Raw genomic sequence first — 24,861 nt, forward strand, 5'->3', positions numbered from 1 at the left:
CTTACCTTGTGCATCGTAAATCTTCATTACATCGCACTAGACCAGATCCCATCAGGGACCTGTCCCATATTTTATGATCTGATGATTCAACAAAACTTAAGTTTCACTGCACTTAGTGGAAGAATATTTTGTGCGTTTTTGAATTGTGAAGAATTGTAACCTTTAGATCCTTGGTCCGTGGTCTTCTGAGGTTGATTCTCGTCAAGTCTCTCAGTTATTTTCCTCCTTTTTCACATCAGTGAGGGTCCCGTCATCCATCACTTCAATTCCCTTTAAGTTTTTAAAGATTTTACTCATCTGCCACCGCATCTTCATTCTTCAAATGGCAATGTTCTGCCTGTAATACAGAATCAAATTCTTTGGTCAACTTTGTATCTGAGATTCCTGAAGAAGGGCTTATGCCCGAAACGTCGATTCTCCTGTTCCTTTGATGCTGCCTGACCTGCTGCGCTTTTCCAGCAACACATTTTCAACTTTGTATCTGCCCTGCCAATCAATATGCTCATGGCTGATCGTCTATCTCAACGGCAGATATCCACTTTCTCTTTGAACTCTTTGATGTTATTAATACCTCAAAATCTAGAAAGACAAGGACAGCAGATGAATGGGAGCCACCCGGAGGTACCCCTCCAATGCCTATACCATCCTGACTTGGAAATAGATCTTTGTCCTTTCAGTGTCACTGGGTCAAAATCATGGAACTCTCTACCTAACAGTGATATATATACATTTTGAATAATGTTTGACTGGGAGAGAAAGTTACAACTGTGTTATTCTGTCAGAATCACAGAATTGTTATGATACAGAAAGAGGCCATTCAGCCCTATATAGAATACCAATTCTTTTATCTGGTATCCATCTTCTGCCTTTTCCTCCTATCCCTCCATACCATTACTTTCAAAATGATCAGCCAATGCCATTTGAACATCTCAATTGAACCTTTCTCCACAACATTTCCAGGCAGTGTATTTCATACCTTAATAAGGGCGGCATGGTAGCTAGCACTGCTGCCTCACTGTGCCAGAGCCCTGTGTTCAATTCCAGCCTTGGGCAACTGTCTGTGTGGAGCTTGCACATTCTCCTGGTGTCTGGTTTCCTCCCACAATTCAAAGATGTGCAGGTTAGGTGCATTAGTCTGAGGCAAATGGGTCTAGGTGGATTATTCTTTGGAGTGTTGATGTGGACTTGTTGGGCCAAAGAGCCTGTTTCCACACTGTAGGGAATCTAATTCTAACAACTCAGTGTGTGAAAAAAATTTTGCTTTGTTTGTACCTCCCTTTATATCTATGCCCTCTTGTTCTTTTTTCTTTTATGAGCAGGAATAACCTCTCCTTATCTATTCTGTTCAGTGCACTCATGATTTCGAAAACCTTCATCAAATCTCCTCTCAGCCTTACTCTCTCCAAGGAGAACAGTCCCTGCTTTTTCTATCTATCCTCATCACTGAAGTTTCTCATTCCTGGAACCATTTTTGTAAATTGTTTCCGCATTCATAGCTTTCCTATAATATGGCTTCCACAACCATACACAATAATCCAACTGAGGTCTAACAAGGAAAACTTCAATATCCTTGCTCTTGTGCTGTATCTCTCTTTCTGTCTCTTTAACTTTAAAGGTAATGGAATTCACAGCGTTGGCAGAGGCATGCATAAAATAGTGGCCTAATGCCTTTCAAAGCACCACGTCCCCTTCCCACTGTAGAAAGATGATTTGGGCAGATTTTATACAGGGTTGATGATGCCCATGCTGTTTTCTGCCTGATGGGTTTTGCAAAATAGAACACAGTCAAGCAGAATACACACAGATTAATTCTGTAAAGTAGCAGCGATGGCCGGGAATGAGGAGCAGACAGGCATTTCAAACGTCTTATTCTCTGACTGTTGAAACCTGGGGAGGAAAGAATTTAAGTCTGTGAAAAGTGTCAACAGTGCTACCAGGGTTGCAGTACTAGTTCACACTGCATAGTAAATTGAGAAAATTCACAAGGAATAGAACTAGAGACAGAGGGAGAAAAAGATAATGAAAGATTAGCAGAGAGAGAGAAAAATAAAGAGAGAAGGTACCAAGTGATGTTAAAAGTAATAAAAGCTAAAGGAAGAGATAGAAAGAGGGAGACTAGGAGAGAGGAGATAACGCAGCAAGGGTGGGTCATTCAGGCCCTGGAGCTTTCTCTGTCATTCAGTAATGTCATGACTGATTGTTAATCATTACACCTATTCTATATCTCAAAACTCTGTCCATCTCAATAAGGGAGAAAGACTAAAGAAAGAGAAAAACTGACAAATGGAAAGGAAAGGCAAAGAGGGGAACTTAGAATGGCGAATTGTCAAATAGTTGTGAGCCCAGGTTAGTAGGTGGCAGTGATTTTAAAACTGCAACAGGATACATACTATGAAGAAGAATGTTTAAAGACATGTAATAACTCAGGAAGCCCAACTGGAAAGGAAAATTGTTTATTGTTTAACACCAAAATAGAGCCACTACTAATGGCATACATAGGCTAGCTCCAGCCCAGGACAGACAGTTCTGCAGATGCATCCTTGGGTCTGTTTGTATATATAAAATGCTATTACACACCTCAGAAGGCAGTGGGACTTTAACTCGGACCTTCTGGTTCAGAAGTAGGAGCATTACCACTGTGCCACAAGAATTCCTGGTGTCTGTTTTATTGTATTTTAGATATTTCTAATCAACATGTTAAGAGATGTTATCACACTCCTCCAGAGCAAGTGGGACTTGAGTCTGGGCCACCTGTCTCAAAGGTGAGGACACTACCGCTGAACCACAGGAGCTCTTTATTGTGTCTTTTTTAAAAACTTTCTAATCAACCTGTTGAGAGATATTATGACATATCACTGGAAAAAGTTAGACTTGAACCTGGGCCTTGTGGCTCAGGGGTAGTGACACTACCAATTTGCCACAAGAACTCTTGTGGTCTGCTTTCTTTTTTTCTCTGATTTATGTCTGGAAGAACTATCACACACAACTGAATGACTTTCCCATCACCAAATCACCGTGACTTTTTAAAAAATATTAACTACTAACCACCATCAATAATTACCCATATAGTCAATTCAATATTTGTGGGCAAACACCCATTATGGGCAATGTGAACTATCAAGAGTGAAGGGAGAGAGGGAAGTAACTAAATCAGAATGAAGTTGGAAGGGGAACTAAAGCACTGTATCCCCGGCAGTGCCCGTCTCTGTCTGTAAGCATTGAGAGCACTGATGGACACTGTGTGCTCCCTCCCCAAGGACACCTGGGCATGAACATAACCACAAAAGAGAGGCAGACAACATATGTGTGTTGGAACAGAAATTGACTCCTTTACAGCTCATTGGTTCTGCTGCATTTAGTTTTGCTATATACTCAGAAGTGCTATCACACAACTGAACGACTTTCCCACCACCAGAATTACCGGGACCTTTTTTATTGCATTATTTTTCTTTTAACAACCACCAGTAATCACCCATGTAGCCAATTAGAAGTTTACATATAGAAGTGGGTTTGTTTTATAAATAGCTCGGGCAATGAGTTCCAGCTGGTGGACCATTAGCTGTTACCAAGTGAACTCATACTTAACAAGCTTTGCAGGGATATTAATTAGAGATTCCCCAAAGGCCTTGTAGGGTTTATCATAGACTGAGTGCTTCCTCAATAGAGAGAGCCCAACAATGCTTACCTGCTGTAGAGGTAGCACTAGCGAATGAAGGGGGATCACAGCCTGAACATATCTCTGCTGATTCAGGAAAAATTCTCACATTTGACACTTCTCATTTTACAAGCCACAGAAGGCAAACATGGAAAAAGGATCAAGAGGGTGAAATGGTTCCTCTGTGGGAAAATTCTCCTTCTTAGCCAGGCTGAAGGGATCGAGCTGTATTTGTGGTTTAGGTTTTTTTTGTAAGTTCAGCATTAACACTTCGAGCATTTGCAGTTAGGCTGCTACTCTCACAGAGATGCAAAATCAAAAGTGACTCTCATCACTGCTCTCAACGAGCCAATTATTTGGAGATTTGATGACAGCTCCTGTCAAAAGGGAAAACATGGCTTAGAAGGAAGCCTTAACCAGTCTCTTCAACAAAGATGAATTAGAAGTGGTGGAATGTAATAGATTGTCCCTGTGCCTGCAATAATAAATTACCCTCACTCTGAGCAGGAAATGGGCTCAATCTTTATCATTGCCCAGCTCAGAAATGAAAGGATGAAGAATAAATTAACAGTGGAAAGTGAGGGAGCATCAGCAGAAGATTCACAACATCACCTGGACACTAGAGGTCCATTGGACTTCAGGTAATTGTTGGCAATCTTTTCTCCTCAACAACTTAGGAAGAAATGCTACGATACAATCAGTGTGTTAAAAAAATCAAATTACTATAACCTTAATTTTTAAACAATCAGTCTGCTCCATGACTAATATAATTGCTGATAAAGATAGTTTAGAAAATTATGGTACAAAATTATGGTACAGCCTCCATTCTGCTCTCAGTCATACCATCTTTAAAAGGACCTAAGGGGCAATGTTTTCACGCAAAGGGTGGTGCGTGTATGGAATGAGCTGCCAGAGGAAGTGGTGGAGACTGGTACGATCACAACATTTAAAAGGCATCTTGATGGGTATATGAATAGGAAGGGTTTAGAGTGATATGCACCAAGTGCTGGCAAATGGAACAGGATTATTCTAGGATATCTGGGCGGCAAGGATGAGTTGGTCCAAAACATCTCTATGACTCTGTGGTTCTATCTTCTATATATTTCACTCTTTAAACTCTTTCACTTTTCTGTAAATCTTTCAAATTGAGCTCATTTCTTTGCTCCTTTGGCCATTCGTTTTCTATGTTTTGTTATCAGTGACCACTCACTGCCTCACCCCTCACGTATTCCATTCTGATGCTTATCCTTACCAACTCATCTCCTGGAAAGGAAGGTCACAAGGGAATCTAGTTCAAAGGTACCAAATCCACTTGCAACAAGTATCCCATCACTGGAAGTTGCAGTCAGCGCTGGGATCTGCCTGGCCGCACTTGCTCAGAATCATTCGAGGCATTTAGTCGTGGAGTTAAGGGGAAACCATTATTATACAGTACCTCCCAATCTTCATTTTTGTCAGATTGTTTGGACACTGTGGACAATTACCTAACCCAGTTTTGCCTACCACAAAAAGATTCAAAACATTCAATGGAATGAATTGTGTTTGATGAGACACCAAGGTAGTGATGTCTGATTCTAAACTGAACAGCTTCAGTCTCATGTTGGGTTCCATGTTTTCAGATCCACAAGTGTTAAAAATCAGACATTGCTGTTGCTTTTTTTAACATCAACATACATCTCACATTAAAACTATTGTTTCTCGTGCTTATGACAGCTCATCCCCTACACAGGAATCGATCTGGTGCTGAGTATAGTGGGAAGAGGGTTCTGCCTTGTTCTTTCATATGGCCTCAGCTGTGACCTTGCAGGTCAAAGACGTTCATTTGGGATCAGCTCATGTAGCACCGAAAGGTCACCACAAATTCCCAGTATCGCTAATGCTTGTCCAAATGTGAATCCCAATTCTAAACTTAACTACAATCCTAATTTTAACACTAACCCCAACCTCACTCCCAATTACAACCCTAGTCACAACAGCCCTGATCCTAAAACCCCCAACTCTAACCTCAAACTTAAATATAACCCCAGACCCAACTCTAATTTCAGTCTTAAGGTTAACTTTAATCCTACCCCTAACCCCATTCCTATTTCTGATCTCAGTCCTAACCCTAACCCCAATTCTAACCCTCAGTCCTAAATCTAACACAAATCCTTACTCTAACCCCAGTCCTAATCCGAACTGCAATCTTACCCTAAGCTCAATCTTAACGCTAACACAAATCCTACACTAATCCCAGTTGCAACCCTAACAAAACTCTAACCTCAATCTTAACCCTAATGCCCAGTGAACCATGGACTGCGCTCAGGGAACAATTGAACAAGTTCATCCTTCCATAGGAACGTTGAATCTCTCTCTCTCTCTCATAATGTCAAACTGCTTCTGGAATGATTCCAGCATTTATACCCTCAACCTCTACCCTGAAGACCACCTGATATTAATCACTCGCTGCATGAAGTCACTTGTTGACACGTCGGGGTCATGGGCTCCTTGCAAAGACTGTTCTGAGGTTCAATTTATAAAAGCCTACTGAGCGTGAGATTGCTAGCTTGCAAACAGCTCCTGGCAATATTAGAGGGGAAGATCTAACTCATTCAGGTCACGTTCCTCCAGCTTCTGCTGTAACATAGAAATTTAATTTCTAAACAGGCTACCAGTCCAGTGGAAGTAGTGCATACTGTCACATGATCACAGTAAGCTTTTGATTCCCACAAAAGCAGTCAATTTTTAAGTTTTGAAACTTTTAACGTTACTGCAGGTCATATTTAGTAAAGGCAATGCTCCTTGCAGGCTCACAGCATTAAACCATATTCAGAGTGCAAAATATCTGGGAGGCTCATAAAAACAGACCTGAATGTGTCCCCCTCTCATGCCTTGCTGGACTGCAGTGGAATGTCTGCAGTAGATGTGCAAAAAAATCCAGTCTTATTTTTTCACCGTTCTCTCTCTCATTTGATTTGATACCAGTCAACTTATGAGAAGAGAGAACAATGACTGCCATATAAGGGTAGGAAATGAGGGCACAGGTTTCAAGAGAAATGTCTTAAGAGTTAAAAAAAAAGCCTAGTCCCAGCTAGTGATGGAAATGTACAGATGAGTTTCATTAGTGGGAGCCCAAGGGAGCTTTGAAAAATGGTGCATCTCAGCTTCGCTCTACAATGACCCACTTAGACTCCAGGTTCATGTTAACTTTAGATTGCAGGTATCTTTTTTTAGAGAGGAGGGATTCTGTGCCATCAAAGGTGAAAGATGCAAATGCTGGAGATCAAAATATGATTCTTTTTATTAATCTTCACCCTGTGCCATCTGAGGACATTTCTGGGTGGGTTCAACCTGGATAAAATGTAGGCTAATATTCCCTCAGATACCTACAAATGCACATGTTTCCCCGTGGAAATATCTTCATGCATTCCTTGCTGCTTGACCAACTTTCGGCAGGAAATCTAAAGCAAATTAACGAGAAGTAGATTAAACCTAATGCAAGGGGAAATATTGACCTGGTTACTCTTAGCAACTGTTTTATCCCCATACTTCAGAAAATCATTTCATTAGGAAATGTAAAACCGTTTATTTTTATTATGTTATGGGATGTAGATTAGTTGAACCCCAGTATATTGATCAATTTAATTAACATTTTTTCCAATGTAAAGTAGTGCTGCGGCTATAATGGTGTTAAATTTTTATTATTGTTAAAATTAATGTATCTCTGATATGTTTAATAATTTTTTTAAATAACAGCATGTGTTTAAAGGACATAGTAATCCAACTTACCTCTGTTTCTCTGCTACCTCCAACCTCATTAATTCAGAGACTGTGAACCGCGCTGCCAACAACTGGGACAAGGCACTTTTAATGAGCTCATTTTCAGCAACAGCCAAGCAAAAGAAAAGCCCTTCGCTTGGCATTGTATGCATGTTGATGGCTGGCACTGATTAGCATCAATTGTAATATCTTTGCGAGCTTCTTTCGTTAATGAATGCTTCATTAACCTTATTAGAATATTTTATCTGTTAGAATTTCCATTCCATGTTCTGTTCTTTTCTGAGGTATTCTTTGGAAATCTTACTCCCTGTAAAAATGCTGAAGCTTTCTTTTCAACAGATATTAAAAATTCAGCGGCTTGTTAACTGAATGACAATATGTAGGTAAAAGTCATCTGTGATATAAACCCTCACTGAGGCAGCTAACATCACTTCACCATTTTTGTCTTGACTCACATTCTCTGACTCTGTCCCTCAGACTTAGTTCCTGGAGTGTGAATTATCATTAGTGTTAACCTGGAGAATGGACACTACCAGGATGCCAGACCTTTCTTCATTCATTCATGGGATATGGGCACCACTCACACAAAACAACATGGGTCCAATTCATGCACTGGCTGAGTTACCATGAGGCACACTCCTTCTCCTTCTCAAACTCTCCTCCCATGCCTGAGATGCCTCAGGTTAAATCATCTCCAGTCTCTTCCTAGGAAGCAGCCCTATTGTCTTGTAGGCCTCTAGTGACTTTACCTTATAAATGGTATTATTTATTAATAATGCCTAGCATTTATTAAGGGAATTGGCAAAACAACAAGAGGCAAGTTGAGGCAAATCTTTGTTATGCAGTAAATTGCTGTGATCCAAAATGTCCTGCCTGAAACTGCAGTGAAAGCAGATTCAATAACAACTGTTACAAAAGCAGTTGGATAAAAAGTTGAAGGAGGAAAAATATTGCAGGGAAAGAGCAGCAATGGGGACTAATTAGATAGCTTTTTCAAAGAGCTGCTGCAGACAAAATGGAGCGAATGGCCTTGTCAAGTGTTGTCTCATTCAATGGTTCACCACTTGGAGCACAGATACTTTGTAACAATCAGGAATCCTGAGTAAGTTTGGTGATGGAAGTCAACCAATCCAAGTAAGGGTGAGGATTGACTTTGGTTGAAACTTTATTGCTGGAACAGCACAGCAGGTCAGGCAGCATCAAGGGAACAGGAGATTCGACGTTTCGGGCACAGGCCCTTCTTCACCTGGACAGTCTCGGATTCCTGAAGAAGGGCCTGTGCCCGAAACGTCGAATCTCCTGTTCCCTTGATGCTGCCTGACCTGCTGTGCTGTTCCAGCAATAAAGTTTCAACTTTGATCTCCAGCATCTGCAGACCTCACTTTCTCCTTGAGGATTGACTTTGGGATCTTCATATTTCATGAGACTTGTTAGGTTTGAGTCACTTTGGCTGGGGAACCTATTTGCTTCCCTCGTTCTTTCCTCCATTAAGCTGAGCGAATGTTGGTGCGTTCAATTAATTTACCTTTAACACTTGCACCTAATATCAGCCACAAATTCTCCCGGTTGAAATTGCAAGACCATACACCAAAAGTATGGGAAGATTTAAAGTTGTAAACAATTTTTGGTGTTTCCAACCCCCTAGCACCTTCTCAGCTGCTGTAACTTTTCCTTCAATGGTTAGTGTGAGGTAGGCAATCTGTAGAGGGTGTCAGGGCCCAATCTGAGAACCAGTCTTCAGTTTAGCTCATTTGAATCCTGAAAGAAACGAACACTAAAAGTGTCTCCTAAGGTTAATCATAGCAAATCCCCCTTATTAACCCAGATATTTACAAATCACTTTACAACAGACTTCCCATTATGATTGCATTGTCACTCATAATAATTCCTAACTCTGCTGGGAACATTCTTCATAAAATTTTAATACACATCAGTAATGAAACTCCAACCCATCAATAAATGGACAAATGTGAATGGTTTCTGACCTATAAATGGCTTACCCATTATTTGGAGTAAATTGCTAAATGATCTGAATAAAACCTTATTCAGATAAAACCCTGACCTTATCAACCCTCCTGCAGGGAAAAGGAGGCAGGAAGGAAATGTTGAAAATATTTCCAAACTGAAATGATATCACTTTGTTCAGTGAGATCATTGATCCACCTCTAAATTCAATTGCTATCCCAGTTCTGACAAATTGCCTCTAACTGTCTCCCAAACAATGAGGAATTTATAAGGGCAAGAGAGTGTGATGGATGGCAGTTATAGGAAGGGAGAAAAGCCGCAGATACAGTCACATAGATGGATTAACTCCAGGAAAGGTAAGAGAGGTAGGCAGCTAGTGCAGGAGTCTTCTGTGGATATACCCATTTCAAACAGGTATGCTGTTTTGGAAAATGTAGGGGGTGATGGATTTTCAAGGAAAGTAGCACGAACAACCAAGTTTCTGGTATTGAGACAGGCTCTAATGCAACGAGGGGTACGTCGGCTTCCAAGAGATCAATTGTGCTCGGGGGCTCTCTAGTCTGAGGTACAGACAGACATTTCTGTGGCCAGCAATGAAAAATCAGAATGGTGTGTTGCCTCCTTGGTGCCAGGATCAAGGATGTCTCCGAGAGGGTGTAGATATTCTCAAGAGGGAGAGGAACCAGCAGAAGGTCATTGTACACATTGAAACCAATGAAATAGGAAGGGAAAAGGATGAGATTCTGAAGGGAGAATATAGACAGTTAGATGGGGAATATAAAAAGGAGGTCCTTAACATAGTAATATCTGGATTACTCCCGGTGCTACGAGATAGTAAGGGTAGGAATAGGAGGATAGAGCAGATGAATGCATGGCCGAGGGGCTGGTGTATGGGAGAAGGGTTCATATTTTTGGATCACTGGAATCTCTTCGGGGGTAGAAGTAATCTGTACAAGAAGGACGGATTGCACCTAAATTGGAAGGGGACTAATATACCGGCAGGGAGATTTGCTAGAGCTGTTCAGGAATATTTAATCTATTAAGGTGGGGTGGGGGTGAGTGGGGCGGTTTGACCCAAGGAGATAGTACAGTTGAAAAAAGAAGTGAGTCAAACAGTCAAGGCAGGCAGGGACAAAACAGAGAACAAGGTAGGACTGATAAATTAAACTACATTTATTTCAATGCAAGTGGCCGAACAGGGAAGATAGATGACTTCAGAGCATGGTTAGGAACATAGGACTGGGGTATCATAGCGATTACAGAAATGTGGCACAGGGATGGGCAGGACTGGCAGCTTAATGTTCCAGGATACAAATACTACAGGAAGGACAGAAAAGGAGGCAAGAGAGGAGGGGGAAGGGTGGCGTTTTGATAAGGGAAAACATTCCAGCTGTACTGAAGGAGGATATTCCCAGAAATCATCCAGGGAAGTTATTTGGGTGGAACTGAGAAATAAGAAAGGGATGATAACCTTATTGGGATTGTATTATAGACCCCCCAATAGTCAGAGGGAAATTGAGAAACAAATTGGTAAGGAGATCTCAGTTATCTGTTTAAAAAAAAAAATAGGGTGGTTATGGTAGGGGATTTTAACTTTCCAAACATGGACTGGGACTGCCATGGTGTTAAGGGTTGAGATGGAGAGGAATTTGTTAAGTGTGTACAAGAAAATTTTCTGATTCAGTATGTGGATGTACCTACTAGAGAAGGTGCAAAACTTGACCTACTCTTGGGAAATAGGGCAGGGCAGGTGACTGAGGTGTCAGTGGGGGAGCACTTTGGGGCCAGCGACCATAATTCTATTAGTTTTAAAATATTGATGGAAAAGGATAGACCAGATCTAAAAGTTGAAGTTCTAAATTGGTGGAAGGATAATTTTGATGGTGTTAGGCAAGAACTTTCAACAGCTAACTGGGGCAGATGTTCGCAGGTAAAGGGATGGCTGAAAAATGGGAAGCCTCCAAAATGAGATAAAGAGAGTCCAGAGTCAGTATATTCCTGTTAGTGTGAAAGGAAAGGCTGGTAGGTATACAGAATGCTGGATGACTAAAGAACTTGAAGGTTTGTTAAGTAAAAGAAGGAAGCATATGTCAAGTATAGACAAGAGAGATCGAGTGAATCCTTAGAGTATAAATGCAGGAGGAGAATACTTAGAGGGCAATCAGGAGGGCAAAAAGGGGACATGAGATAGTTTTGGCAGGTAGTGTTAAGGAGAATCCAAAGGGCCTTTACAAAATCATTAAGGACAAAAGGGCAACTAGGGAGAGAATAGGGTCCCTCAAAGATCAGCAAGGCGGCCTTTGTGTGGAGCTGCAGGAGATGGGGGAAATACTAAACGAGTATCTTGCATCAGTATTTACTGTGGAGAAGGACATGGAAGATGTAGAAGGTAGAGAAATAGATGGTAACATCTTGAAAAATGCATATATTACAGAGAAGGAAGTGTTGGATGTCTTGACACACATAAAAGTGGATAAATCCCCAGAACCCGATCAGGTGTACACTAGAACTCCGTGGGAAGCTAGGGAACTGATTGCTGGGCCCCTTGCTGAGGTATCTGTATCATCGATAGTCACATGTGAGGTGCCGGAAGACTGGAGGTTGGCTAACTTGGTGTCACTATTTAAGAAAGGTGGTAAGGACAAGCCAGTGAACTATTAAACCAGTGATCTTGACGTTGGTGGTGGGCAAGTTATTGGAGGGAATTCTGAGAGACAGGATCTACATGTATTTGGAAAGGCAAGGACTTATTAGGGATAGTCAACATGGCTTTGTGCGTGGGAAATCATGTCTCGCAAACTTGATTGAGTTTTTTGAAGAAGTAACGAAAAGGATTGATCTATATGGACTTCAGTAAGCCATTCAACAAGGTTCCCCATGGTAGACTGATTAGCAAGGTTAGATTTCATGGGATACAGTGAGAACTAGCCATTTGGATACAGAACCGGTTCAAAAATAGAAGACAGAGGGTGGTGGTGAAGGGTTGTTTTTCAGACTGGAGGCCTGTGACCAGTGGAGTGCCACAAAGGTCAGTACTGGATCCACTATTTTTTTGTCATTTATATAAATGATTGGATGTGAGCATAAGATGCATACTTAGTAAGTTTGCAGTTGACACCAGAATTGGAGGAGTAGTGCACAGCGAAGAAAGTTACCTCAGATTACAATGGAATCTTGATCAGATGGGCCAAATAGGCTAAGGAATGGCAGCTGGAGTTTAATTTAGATAAATACAAGGTGCTGCATTTTGGGAAAGCAAATCTTAGCAGTACTTAGACACTTAATGGTCAGGTCCCAGGGAATGTTGCTGAACAAAGAGACCTTGGAGTGCAGGTTCATAGCTCCTTGAAAGTAAAGTCACAGGGAGACAGGATAGTGAAGAAGGTGTTTGGTATGCTTTCTTTTGTTAGTCAGAGTTTTGACTATAGAATTTGGGAGGTCATGTTGTGACATACAGGACATCGGTTAGGTCACTTTTGGAATATTGCGTGCAATTCTGGTCTCCTTCCTCTCAGAAAGATGTTGTGAAACTTAAAAGGCTTTGGAAAAGATTTACAAGGATGTTGCCAGGGTCGGAGGATTTGAGCTAGAATAGGCATGGACTGCTTTCCCTGGTGCATTGGAGGCTGAGGGGTTTATAAAATCATGAGGGGCATGGACAGGATAAATAGACAAGCCTTTTTCCCTGGGGTATGTGAGTCCAGAACTAGAGGGCATAGGTTTAGGGTGAGAGGGGAAAGATATAAAAGAGACCTAAGGGGCAACCTTTTCATGCAGAGGGTGGTACATGTATGGAATGAACTGACGGAAGAAATGGTGGATGCTGGTACAATTACGACATTTAAAATGTATCTGGATGGGCATATGAATAGGAAGGGTTTGGAGGGATATGGGACAGGTGCTGGCAAGTTGGACTTGATTAGATTGGGATATCTGGTCAGCCTGGAAGAGTTGGACTGAAGGGTTCGTTTCTGGGCTGTACATCTCTATGACTCTGACTCTATCTCAAACACGACACATCTCTCAATACAGGCAGACCCTACCTTCTGGAATCCAGTGATAACATCCGTTCTTGTTTATAAAAGCACAAGATGATAAATGGACCAAACCAACCATTCCCAGCAATATTTTCTGATGAAGATCAAAACAGTCTGTGGTACTTGTCATGAGGAAGATCTGTTATAGCGTCATTCATTATATGGGGCAATGGCCTAATCGTGTTGTCACTATTTATTAATCCAGAAATTCAGCTCATGTTCTCAGAACCAGGGTTCAAATCTCACCACTGCAGATAGTGGAATTTGAATTCAGTAAAGAATCTGGAATTGAAACTATTGTTGATTGCCAGAAAAACCCCATCTGGTTCACTCATGTCTTTTAGGGAAGGAAATCTGCCATCTTTACCTGGTCTGGCCTACATGTGACTCTAGACCCACAGCAATGTGGTTGACTCTTAACTGCCCTCTGGGCAATTGGGGATGGGCTAATAATGTTGGCCTCTCCAGAGATGCCCACTTCCTGTGACGGAATTTAAAAAGAAGTTGTTTATGCTATTATATAGCATTATGAGTTTTCTATGATATAGCACATCATTATATGTTGCCTATGCTGTTATATATGCTATTTCAGCATATCATACTTAACAAGTTTCAAGGCATTATTGGTAAGCTATTTTAATGAAAACCCTAGCCTTTCAAATTAAATAGGTTGTACAGCTATATTACAATAGAGACAATATTGTACAAATGTATTATTCAAATTAATATAAATTTGTTTCTCCATTAATATCTCATGCACTCTATAGGATTTAAAAGGCTCTGCAGTGCAGAAAGAAACAATTTAACATAAAACTCAAGAAAGCAAGTATATTCATTTGTTCAGGAAGGTTTCCTACCGTGTGCACGTCACCATCATATTTGTTTTCGATCCAGCTCTGTGGGATGTATTCTTGCTCCTGAAATGGTGCAGATGTCAGAAAAAGATTGAGAATGCTGCTCAAAGTTGCTGGAAAATGCACCATACAAAACAGACCAAAACCAATAGTGATCTGAAAGGCACACTAGCTCAGATATCTTCAGTAAGTCCTCTACCTCCTGTCAGCCATAGCATTTTCACTCCTGAGACAGCAGGTTGAGGTTCAGAGAACTATGCACTGAGGTAAGGACATTGAAGGGGATTTTTTTTTAAAATAAAAGAATTTTGGGATGTGGATGTTGCTGGTTGGGCCAACATTTCTTCTCCATCCCTTATTCCAGTTTGGAAGGTGCTGGCAAGCTACCTTTTTTTTTTGAACCGCTGCAGTCCACATGGAGTAGAGACACACAAATGGAAGATGAAGAGAGTTGCAGGGTTTTGACCGTGAGATATTGCTAAATCAGGAGGGCGTGTGGCTTGGAGAAGAACATGGATGTGGTGGTACTACCTTTCATCTTCTCGGAGATACTGATCATGGGTTTGGAAGATGCTATCGCAGGAATTGCACCTTGCTGCAGTGCATCATGTTGAATATGATACACTAGTAGATGGTGCATCTGAAAGGAACTTAGAGTTAAGGAGGTGAACAGGATCAGAATCGAGTGATCCTCTTTGTCCTGCGTGCTGTTGGACTTCTTGAGCATAGTTGGAGTTGCCCTCATCCAATTAATTGTGGCACTACTCTCTCCAACAACTTAGTTAACATGGTAAATAAATCGATTAATTGCTATTTGATCAGTCAGTTGTATAGCTCTTTCAAAGTACCAGCAAATACACAATGGACCAAGCAGTTATTTCTCAGCAGCGTCATCCTATAATCAAGGACATACATCTTATTGGATAAGGGTGTTTCCGTTTGATATTTCCCCCCATCCTTGTCAGCAAGCTAACATCAGTCACCTCATAGAATCCCTACAGTGCGGAAGCAGATCATTTGGCACATCGAGTGACCCTCCGAAAAGCATCCCATCAAGATTCACCTCTACCTCCCCACCCCCCAATCCTATCACAGTAAACCCACATTTCCCATGGACAATCCACCTAACTTGCACATCTTTGGACTGTGGTAGGAACCAGAGCATCTGAAGGAAACCCACGCAGACAGAGGGAGAACACGCAAACTCCACACACAATCACCCAAGGGTGGAATTAAACCCAGGTCCCTGGCACTGTGAGGCTGCAGTGCTAACCACTGAACCACCATGACACCCCAACTCTTCTTATATACACTACAGTGAAAATCCCAGACAGGATTCAGTGTTTTGGCATTCAGTGATGCAGCATTGATCAGAGTTTTATGATATTCTGCCCATTTATGGGCAGATATTTAGCCTGGGATGCTGGATGTTGAGATGTGCTCCTCTGGGTGACAGTCCGTTACCAGGAGTTCAGACATTTACTTTGTCATCCTTTTCATCTGTTAAACAACAGCCTGGAAGAATCTTAATAATTCTGCTAGATGCAGTTTTCATTTTGTGCACCTCTTGCTGTGTTTTGGTTTATTGCTCTGTGCACTTATGCTGATCCCTTCATAACAGGGTCCAGTAATCTTTGATCCACACTTATTAAACCAACCGGTCTATAATTTCCAACGCAGGCAATCGAGTTTGAGGAAAAGTTTTGGTTTTTATTATAACTTAAGACTGAACATTGTGAGTGTGGGACTGTTTGGTATAAAGAACCATTAGTGCCCTCTACTGGATTTAATATTTTTTGGCTTCTTTGTGTTTTACCCAACATTGCAACCAAATGGCCTAATTCTTGTTTCATAGACTCATAGAGTCATATGGCACGGAAACAGGCCCTTCGGTCCAACCAGTCAATAATACCAAAAAAAAACTAGTCCAAGCTGCCTGCTCTTGGCCCATATCCCTCCAAACCTTTCCTATTCATGTATTGAAGCTGTAGTGAAAAATCAAAACCTAAATCACCCCTCTCCTTCTAAGTGTATACACAGGTATATGATGAAATAAAATGCTGGCATTGGATTGGGTAGACGATGTCAGAAGTCACATGACACCAGGTTATGATCCAACAGGTTTATTTGAAATCACAAGCTTTTAGAGCTGGTATAAAGAACCATTAGTGCCCTCTACTGGATTTAATATTTTTTGGCTTCTTTGTGTTTTACCCAACATTGCGACCAAATGGCCTAATTCTTGTTTCATAGACTCATAGAGTCATATGGCACGGAAACAGGCCCTTCGGTCCAACCAGTCAATAATACCAAAAAAAAACTAGTCCAAGCTGCCTGCTCTTGGCCCATATCTCTCCAAACCTTTCCTATTCATGTATTTATCCTAATGTAATTGTACCCACATCCACAACTTTGTCAGGAGGTTCACTCCACACGTGAACCACCCGCTGTGTAAACAAAATTTGTCCTACTTGTTTTTTTCCTCCTCTTACCTTAAAAGTGTGTTCCATAGTCTTGACATCCTTCAATCGAGGGAAAAGAAAACTACCAGTAGTAGTATTTTTTTCAATTTTGGGCATTTTATTTCATCATATACCTGTGTATACACTTAGAAGGAGGGGGGTGATTTAGGTTTTGATTTTTCACTACAGCTTCAATCATTGAGGGTGGCAGGTCAGCTTGACAGAAACATCCATGTTTAGGAGCCTCAGGGTAGAAATACATGACATGGAGATGCTGGCATTGGACTGGGTAGACGATGTCAGAATTTACATGATACCAGGTTATGATCCAACAGGTTTATTTGAAATCACAAGCTTTTGGAGCAATACCCCTTCGTCATGTAAAGTGAGAGGTGAGAGCACACAGACTCAGAGTTTATAGGCAGAGAGATCAAAAGACCATACAACTAGTGTGAGCGGAGTGTCAGATAATATGTCCCTGCAGGTGACTGAGAGTGTCAGACAGTGTGAGTAAAGTGTCAAAAGATGAAAAACAAGCAAAGGGATGACCTACTAGAGACAAACTAAATGAGCTACAGGGAGAGGCTAAAGAGGCTGCGGCTGTTTTCCCTGAAGCATCAGATGCTGAGAGGTTATCTTATTGAGGTTTATAAAATCATAGAGTCATAGAGATGTACAGCACGGAAACAGACCCTTCAGTCCAACCCGAACATGCCAACCAGATATCCCAACCCAATCTAGTCCCACCTGCCAGCACTTGGTCCATTTCCCTCCAAACCCTTCCTATTCATATACCCATCCAGATGCCTTTTAAATGTTGCAATTGTACCAGCCTCCACCACTTCCTCTGGCAGCTCATTCCATACACGTACCACCCTCTGTGTGAAAAGGTTACCCCTTAGATCTCTTTTATATCTTTTCCCTGTCATCCTAAACCTATGCCCTCTAGTTCTGGACTCCCTGACCCCAGGGAAAAGACTTTGTCTATTTATCCTATCCATGCCCCTCATGATTTTATAAACCTCTATAAAGTCACCCCTCAGCCTTCGATGCTCCAGGGAAAACATCCCCAGTCTGTTCAATCTCCCCCTGTAGCTCAAATCCTCCAACTCTGGCAACATCCTTGTAAATCTTTTCTGAACCCTTTCAAGTTTCACAACATCTTTCTGATAGGAAGGAGACTAGAATTGCACACAATATTCCAACAGTGGCCTAATCAATGTCCTGTACAGCCGCAACATGACCTCCCAAATCCTATACTCAAAACTCTGATCAATAAAGGAAAGCATACCAAACGCTGCCTTCACTATCCTATCTACCTGTGACTCCACTTTCAAGGAGCTATGAACGTGCACTCCAAGGTCTCTTTGTTCAGCAACACTCCTTAGAACCTTACCATTAAATGTATAAGTCCTGGTAAGATTTGCTTTCCCAAAATGCCTCGCATTTATCTGAATTAAACTCCATCTGCCACTTCTCATCCTACTGGCCCATCTGATCAAGATTCCATTGTAATCTGAGGTAACCTTCTTCGCTGTCACTACACCTTCAATGTTGGTGTCATCTGCAAACTTACTGATGATGCCTCTTATGCTCACATCCAAATCATTTATATAAATTATGAAAAGTAGTGGACTCAGCACCGATCCTTGTGGCACTCCACTGGTCACAGGCCTCCAACCTTATCAAACATCCATATAGATCACATCTACTGCTCTGCCCTCATCAATCCTTTTTTTCACTTCTTCAAAAAACTCAATTGAGTTTGTGAGACATAATTTCCAACACACAAAACCATGTTGACTATCCCTAAACAGTCCTTGCCTTTCCAAATATATGTACATCCTTTCCCTCAGGATTCTGTCCAACAACTTGCCCACCACTGACGTCAGGCTGACCGGTTTAATAGTTCCCTGGCTCGTCATTATCACCTTTCTTAAACTGTGGCATCACGTTAGCTAACCTCCTGTTTTCTGGCACCTCATCTACATGAGGATCATTGATAGGATCAATAGACAAGGCTTTTTTCCCTGGGGTGGGGGAGTCCAGAACTAGAGGGCATAGGTTTAGAGTGAGAGGAGAAAGAGACCCAAGGTGCATCATTTTCACACAGATGGTGGTGCATGTATGGAATGCGCTGACAGAAGAAGTGGAGGAAGGTGGTACAATTACAACATTTAAGAGGCACTTGGATGGGTATATGCATAGGTAGCGTTCAGAGGGATATGAGCCAAGTGCTGGCAAATATGACTAGATTAGGGTAGTTTAACTGGTTAGCGTGGACGATTTGGAACGAAGAGCCTATTTCTGTGCTGTACATCTCTATGACCCTAACATGCTAGGGTAGAAATATAAGCAAGGTGTGTGGAACTGTATAAAATGGCTATTCAATCTCGACTGGAGTATTACATCCAGTTCTGGACACCACACATTCAGAAGGATATAAAGGAATGAGAGTGGGTACAAGGAAGATTCAGAGCAATGGTTCCAGGTGTGAAGAATTTCAGCTATGTGGAAAGATTGCAGATGATGGGATTGTTTTACTTGGAGAAGACAGGGTTGAGAGGAAATTTCACCAGAAGTAGATGTGGAGAAACTGTTCCCATTAGTGGGAGAATCAAGAACAAGAGAGCACAATTGCAAGGCCTCTGGCAAAACAAGAATGGTGACACGAGAGAAAATGTTCTCATGTGGTAAGTGGCCAGGATCTAGCTCTCCTGAGAGTGTTCCAAATTACGGGATAACTGATGCCTTCAAAAAGGGAATTGGATCACTATTTGTGGAGAACAATAGTAAGGACTCTGGGGAAAAGGCAGGGAAATTGCTCCTTCAAAGGGACAGAACAGATGCAATGGGCCGAGTGGCCTCCTCCTGTATCATGACCATTCTTTGATTCCATCTGCTCAGAGATTCACTCTGGCTAATTCAATCTTCTCAATTCTCCTTCTGTCCATATCATGGAACACTCGGCTTCTTGTAGACTTGAAATTCAGATGACTAAAAGGTGTTGCTTACCCCTTTGTGAAGTGGTGTTAGGAGGAAGGTGGGCGTACCTAGTGTTTTTGCATGTCCCCAGGAAAAACTCAAGAGCATGAGTTATTTCAGCAAGAAGTGCTTGCCAATTTGGCAACAGTCCTTCTCCATGATTTTGGTTGCATTCCAGTGGCCTCATCTGTTCATGTTTAAACAGCGCCTTTAACACAGGAGGCCTGGTAATACAGGATACCTGCCAATGTTCCTCATAGAGGTGCCTCGCAGGCTAATTTACTAATGTCCAATTTCACCTCTAAGCCAAACTTCTGGCCAATAATCTGGGTTTTAAAGTGGACTTTAACATTTAACAGGTTGGAGAGGAGGCGGGATTTAAGAAAATTCAGGGTATGCCCCAGGCACTGCATGACTGGTTACATCTGAGTTGTTGTGGAATGTTAATTGCTGGTGAATTTAACCCAATTTTTGCTGATAGAGAGCTGCTCATCTGTCAATGCACCATCACCTTCACAGTCCAGATGAGGAGTGTGACAGGGCAGGTGTCTGATGATGAAACATCATTAAAAGAGGCTGTTCATTCAATGCTCCCACAACAGATGCTTTGATTTGCATTGACAGTACCCAGTTGTATTTTGTATAAACATTTCTGTTTGCAAACAGGTCAATGTTGTAAAGTGACACATAGCTGTGTTTTTTATTTCAAAGAAATAATTCAAGCATTCGCTGTCTAATGACTACCTTCTGCAAACCCTATGGCATTAGGAATTTGGATTAGAAACCAGAAAGTCTTGTTGCACAAACATTCAAAAGTAGGGATACTTGAGCCAATGATAATAAAGATGGCAGCAGACAATAGTGTCATTACATTTCCCTCCCAGTTGTGCTGTAGCGTTTTCAACATTCAGCTTGTTGTTACATTTTGCCAGCCTTCTCAATCTTTTCTGTCAAGTAACCTCTTTCAGCTTTTGTATCAGCTTGCAAACCATTTTTACACCTTCATCTCTGCTCCTATTCAGTCACTCCTTGTTTAAAATAGCCCAGCTTAACATTATTTTCACTTTAACGTTGTTGGGTTAACAATGTCTGTCTTTAATCTCATTGAATGTCACAAGATGTACTTGACATCAGTTTCTATGCAACATTCTTGGCACCTCCCAGACATCCTGACTTGTAGCCTTTCTTCCTGATGATCCCCACATTGTGGCCTCCAACATCTTCCTCCCTGACCCATTCTTTCAGTTCTTCCACTCCCACCACCCCCAAACTTGTGCGCCCATTCAAGTTCCGGATTCAATCTGAAGCTGGAGCTTTGAAGTCTTAGTAATGCAAGTCGGATGGTACAGAAGTGCAAGAGGTTTTAGAATCTATTTATTTTTTAAACCATGTGCTAATCTGTACTTCCATGGCTGCTCTTCCCCCAAATCCTCACTCTTGGTAAGGGAGCACAAAATGGCTTATGGAAGCGCCAAGGAGCTAAAGGTTTCCCAGACTTCCAGGTAACGGAAAGGAAACACAAGGTTTGATGTAGTCCTATTGTTTGCAGCCAATCTGTCCCTGTCTATGAATGTATATTACTTCTGGCAAGCATAAATGAGTAATATTAGGAGTTTGAGTGATTATCTTAAATTGGTTCAAAGTATAACTATTAGCACAGTCAGAAGTGTTCAGGAAGTTCTGCCCTATAATATCATTACATCTAGCAAGAGATATTTTTGTTTAGTTGTTGTCTTATATTTGGTCTGACGTTCTTGACTAAGCTGTAAAGCAAATCTGAAGCGAAGGCCATAAGATGTGGAGTGGAAGTAGGCCATTTGGCCCACCATATCTGCTCTGCCAATCAATGGGATTATGGCTCAACTGCCCTCTGCTTTAAACAATTCTAGTTTCACTACCTTCTAAAAGAATACAATCCTCATCTCTATCTGAACAGAGCAACCCCTTAGACTCTCCCACAAGGGGAAACAACATGTCCACATCTACCCTGTCAAATTTCTAGGAATCTTGTATGTTTCAATAAGGTCTCCTCTTACAGTTCAAAATTCCAATGAATATAAGCCCAACATACCCAACCATTTCTCATAAGAAAATCCCTCCATACCCAGAATCAGCCTAGTGAACCTACCAATAGCCAAATCGAAATTGAGAAGCCAATTGCTAAGGAAATCTCAGTTATCTGTAAGAATAACAGGGTGGTAATGGTAGAGGATTTTAACTTTCCAAACATAGACTGGGACTGCCATAACGTTAATGATTTAGATGAAGAGGAATTTACTAAGTCTGTCCAAGAGCATTTTCTGATTCAGTATGTGAATGTAGAGAACAATACTTGACCTTCTCTTGGGAAATAGGTCATGGCAACTGACTGCGATTTCAATGGGGGAGCACTTTGGGGCCAATGACCATAATTCTATTAGTTTTACAATAATTATGGGAAAGGATACATTGGCCTTCCTCTAAGTTCTCAATTAGAAGAAGGCCAATTTTGACAGTATTAGGCAAGAGCTTTCAAAAGTTGATTGGGGACGGATATCATTGGAAAAGGCTCGAATGTCAGAAGCCTTCAAAGATGAGATATGGAGAGTCCAAAGACAGTATGTTCTTGTTTGGGTGAAAGGCAAGGCTGGTAGGTGTAGGGAACCCTGGATGAGTGAAGAAATTGAGGTTTTGGTCAAGAAAAAGAAGGTAGCATATACCAGCTATAGAGAGCAGGGATCGAGTGAATTCCTAGAAGAGTATAAAGGCAGTAGTGTGGCTTAAGCGGGAAATCAGGAGGGCAAAAAGGGGACATGAGCTAGTTTTGGCAAATAGGGTTAGGGAGAATCCAAAGGGATTGTACAAATACATTAAGGACAAAAGAGTAATTGGGGAGAGAATAGGGCCCCTTAAAGATCAGCAAGGTGGCCTACATGTGGAACCGCAGAATTTGGGGGAGATACTAAATGAGTTATATTGCCTCAGTGTTTACTGTGAAGAAGGACATGGAAGATAGAGAACTTGAGGAAATAAATAGTGATATCTTCAAAAATGTCCACATTACAGAGGAGGAGGTGCTAGAATCGGTAAAACACACAAGTGGATACATCAGGTATACCTAAGAATTCTGTGGGAAGCTAGGGAAGTGATTGCTAGGCCCCTTGCTGAGACATTTGCATCATCAGGTGAGGTGTTGGAAGACTGGAGATTAGTTAATGTGTTGCCATTATTTAAGAAAGATGGTAAGGAAAAGCCAGGGAACTATAGATCAGTGAGCCTGACAGTAGTGGACAGTTTGTTGGAGCTAGTCAGGATTTAAATGTATTTGGAAAGGCAAGGACTGATTAGGGATAGTCAACATGGCTTTGTGTGTGGGAAATCATTTCTCACTAATTTGATTGAGTTTTTTGAAGAAGTAATGAAGAGGTTTGATGAGGGCAGAGCAGTGGACATGATCTACATGGACTTCAGTAAGGCGTTCAACAAGGTTCCTCATGGGAGACTGGTTAGCAAGGTTAGATCTCATGGAATACAGGGAGAACCAGCCATTTGGATACAGAACTTGGTCCAAAGTAGAAGACAGAGGGTGGTGGTGGAGGGTTGCTTTTTAGATTGGAGACCTGTGACCAGTGGAAAGCCACAAGGATCGATGCTGGGTCCAATGCTTTTTGTCATTTATGATTTGGATGTGAACATATGAAGTATAGTTAGTAAGTTTTCAGCCGACACCAAAATTAGAGGTGTAGTGGACAGCAAAGAAGATTACCTCAGAGTACAAAGGGAACTCAATCAGATGGGCCAATAGGCCAAGGAGTGGGAGATGGAGTTTAATTTAGATAAATCTGAGGTGCTGCATTTTGGAAAGGCAAATCAGAGCAGGACTTATACACTTGAGTGGTAAGGTTCTGGGGAATGTTGCTGAACAAAGAGACCTTGCAGTGCAGGTTCATAGTTCCTTGAAAGTGGAGTCTCAGATAGACAGGATAGTGAAGAAGGTGTTTGGTACGCTTGTCTTTATTGGTCAGTGCATTGAGCATAGGAGTTGTAGCAGTACAGGATATTGGTTAGGTCACATTTGGAATACTGCATTCAGTCTGGTCTCCCTGCTATGGGATGGAGGTTGTGAAACTTGACAGGGTTCAGAAAAGTTTTACTAGGATGGTGCCAGGGTTGGAGGGTTTGAGATACAGGAAGAAGTTGAATAGGCTTGGGGTATTTTCCCTGGAGCGTCGGAGGCTGAGGGGCGACCTTATAGAAGATTAGACAACCATTAGGGGCATGGATAGGGTGAATAACCAAGGTCTTGTTCCCAGGGTAGGCAAGTCCAAAACTGGAGGGCATCAGTTTAAGGAGGGAAGGGAAAGATTTAATGGGGACCCAAAGGGCAACCTTTTCATGCAGAGTTTGGTGCGTATGTGGAATGAGCTGCCAGAGGAAGTGGTGGAGGCTGGTACAATTGCAACATTTAAAAGATTTCTGTGTGGGTTAATGAATAAGAAGGGTTTAGAGGGATATGAGCCAAATACTGGCATATGGGACTAGACTAATTTAGGATATCTGGTCAGCATGCATGAGTTGGACCGAAGAGTCTGTTTCCATGCTGTATATCTCTACGACTCTATGACTTTACTCGGAAATGCCTCCAATGCCAGGATATCTCTCCTTAGATAAGGGGAGCAATGTATTCACAGTATTCCAGCTATGGTCTAAGCAGTGCCTTGTATAGTTTTAGTAAATCCCCCCCATTTTTATAGCCAGCCCCTTTGAAATAAATGTCAACATTCCATTTGTCTTTTCTACTCTGTTCTGAACTTGATGATTTTTGTTTTATTCACTCGTGGAATGTGGAGATTGCTGAGTTAGCCAGAATTTATTGCCCATCTCTAGTTACCTTTGAGAAGATGGTGAACTACTGCAGTCTAATTGCACAAGGACCCTCAAATCCCTCTATGCTGCAGCTTTCTGCAGTCTTTCCTCATTCGAATAATATTCAGCTCCTCTATTCTTCCTACCAAAATGCAGATCATCATATTGTATTCCATCTGTCAGGTTTTGGCCCTCTCAATTGATCTGTTTATTTCCCTCTTTAGACTCATTGTGTCATCCTCAGCACTTGCCTTCCCACCTGTCTTCACGTTATCCATAAACGTGGCAATTGTGCATTT

The 24,861-nt window shown here is 41.6% G+C and overlaps 1 long non-coding RNA gene across 1 annotated transcript in view; it reads left to right on the forward strand.

Moving 5' to 3' along the window:
• The first annotated feature begins 3,645 nt into the window (after positions 1 to 3,645).
• Positions 3,646 to 24,861, forward strand: part of LOC122539662 — a 28,221-nt gene continuing 7,005 nt past the window's right edge. Inside the window, exon 1 of the long non-coding RNA XR_006309141.1 lies at positions 3,646 to 4,296. This is a non-coding gene — a long non-coding RNA (uncharacterized LOC122539662). The remainder of the gene's footprint in view (positions 4,297 to 24,861) is intronic.

Source organism: Chiloscyllium plagiosum, chromosome 33 (genome assembly GCF_004010195.1).
Source record: "Chiloscyllium plagiosum isolate BGI_BamShark_2017 chromosome 33, ASM401019v2, whole genome shotgun sequence".
Taxonomy (NCBI): Eukaryota; Metazoa; Chordata; class Chondrichthyes; order Orectolobiformes; family Hemiscylliidae; genus Chiloscyllium; species Chiloscyllium plagiosum.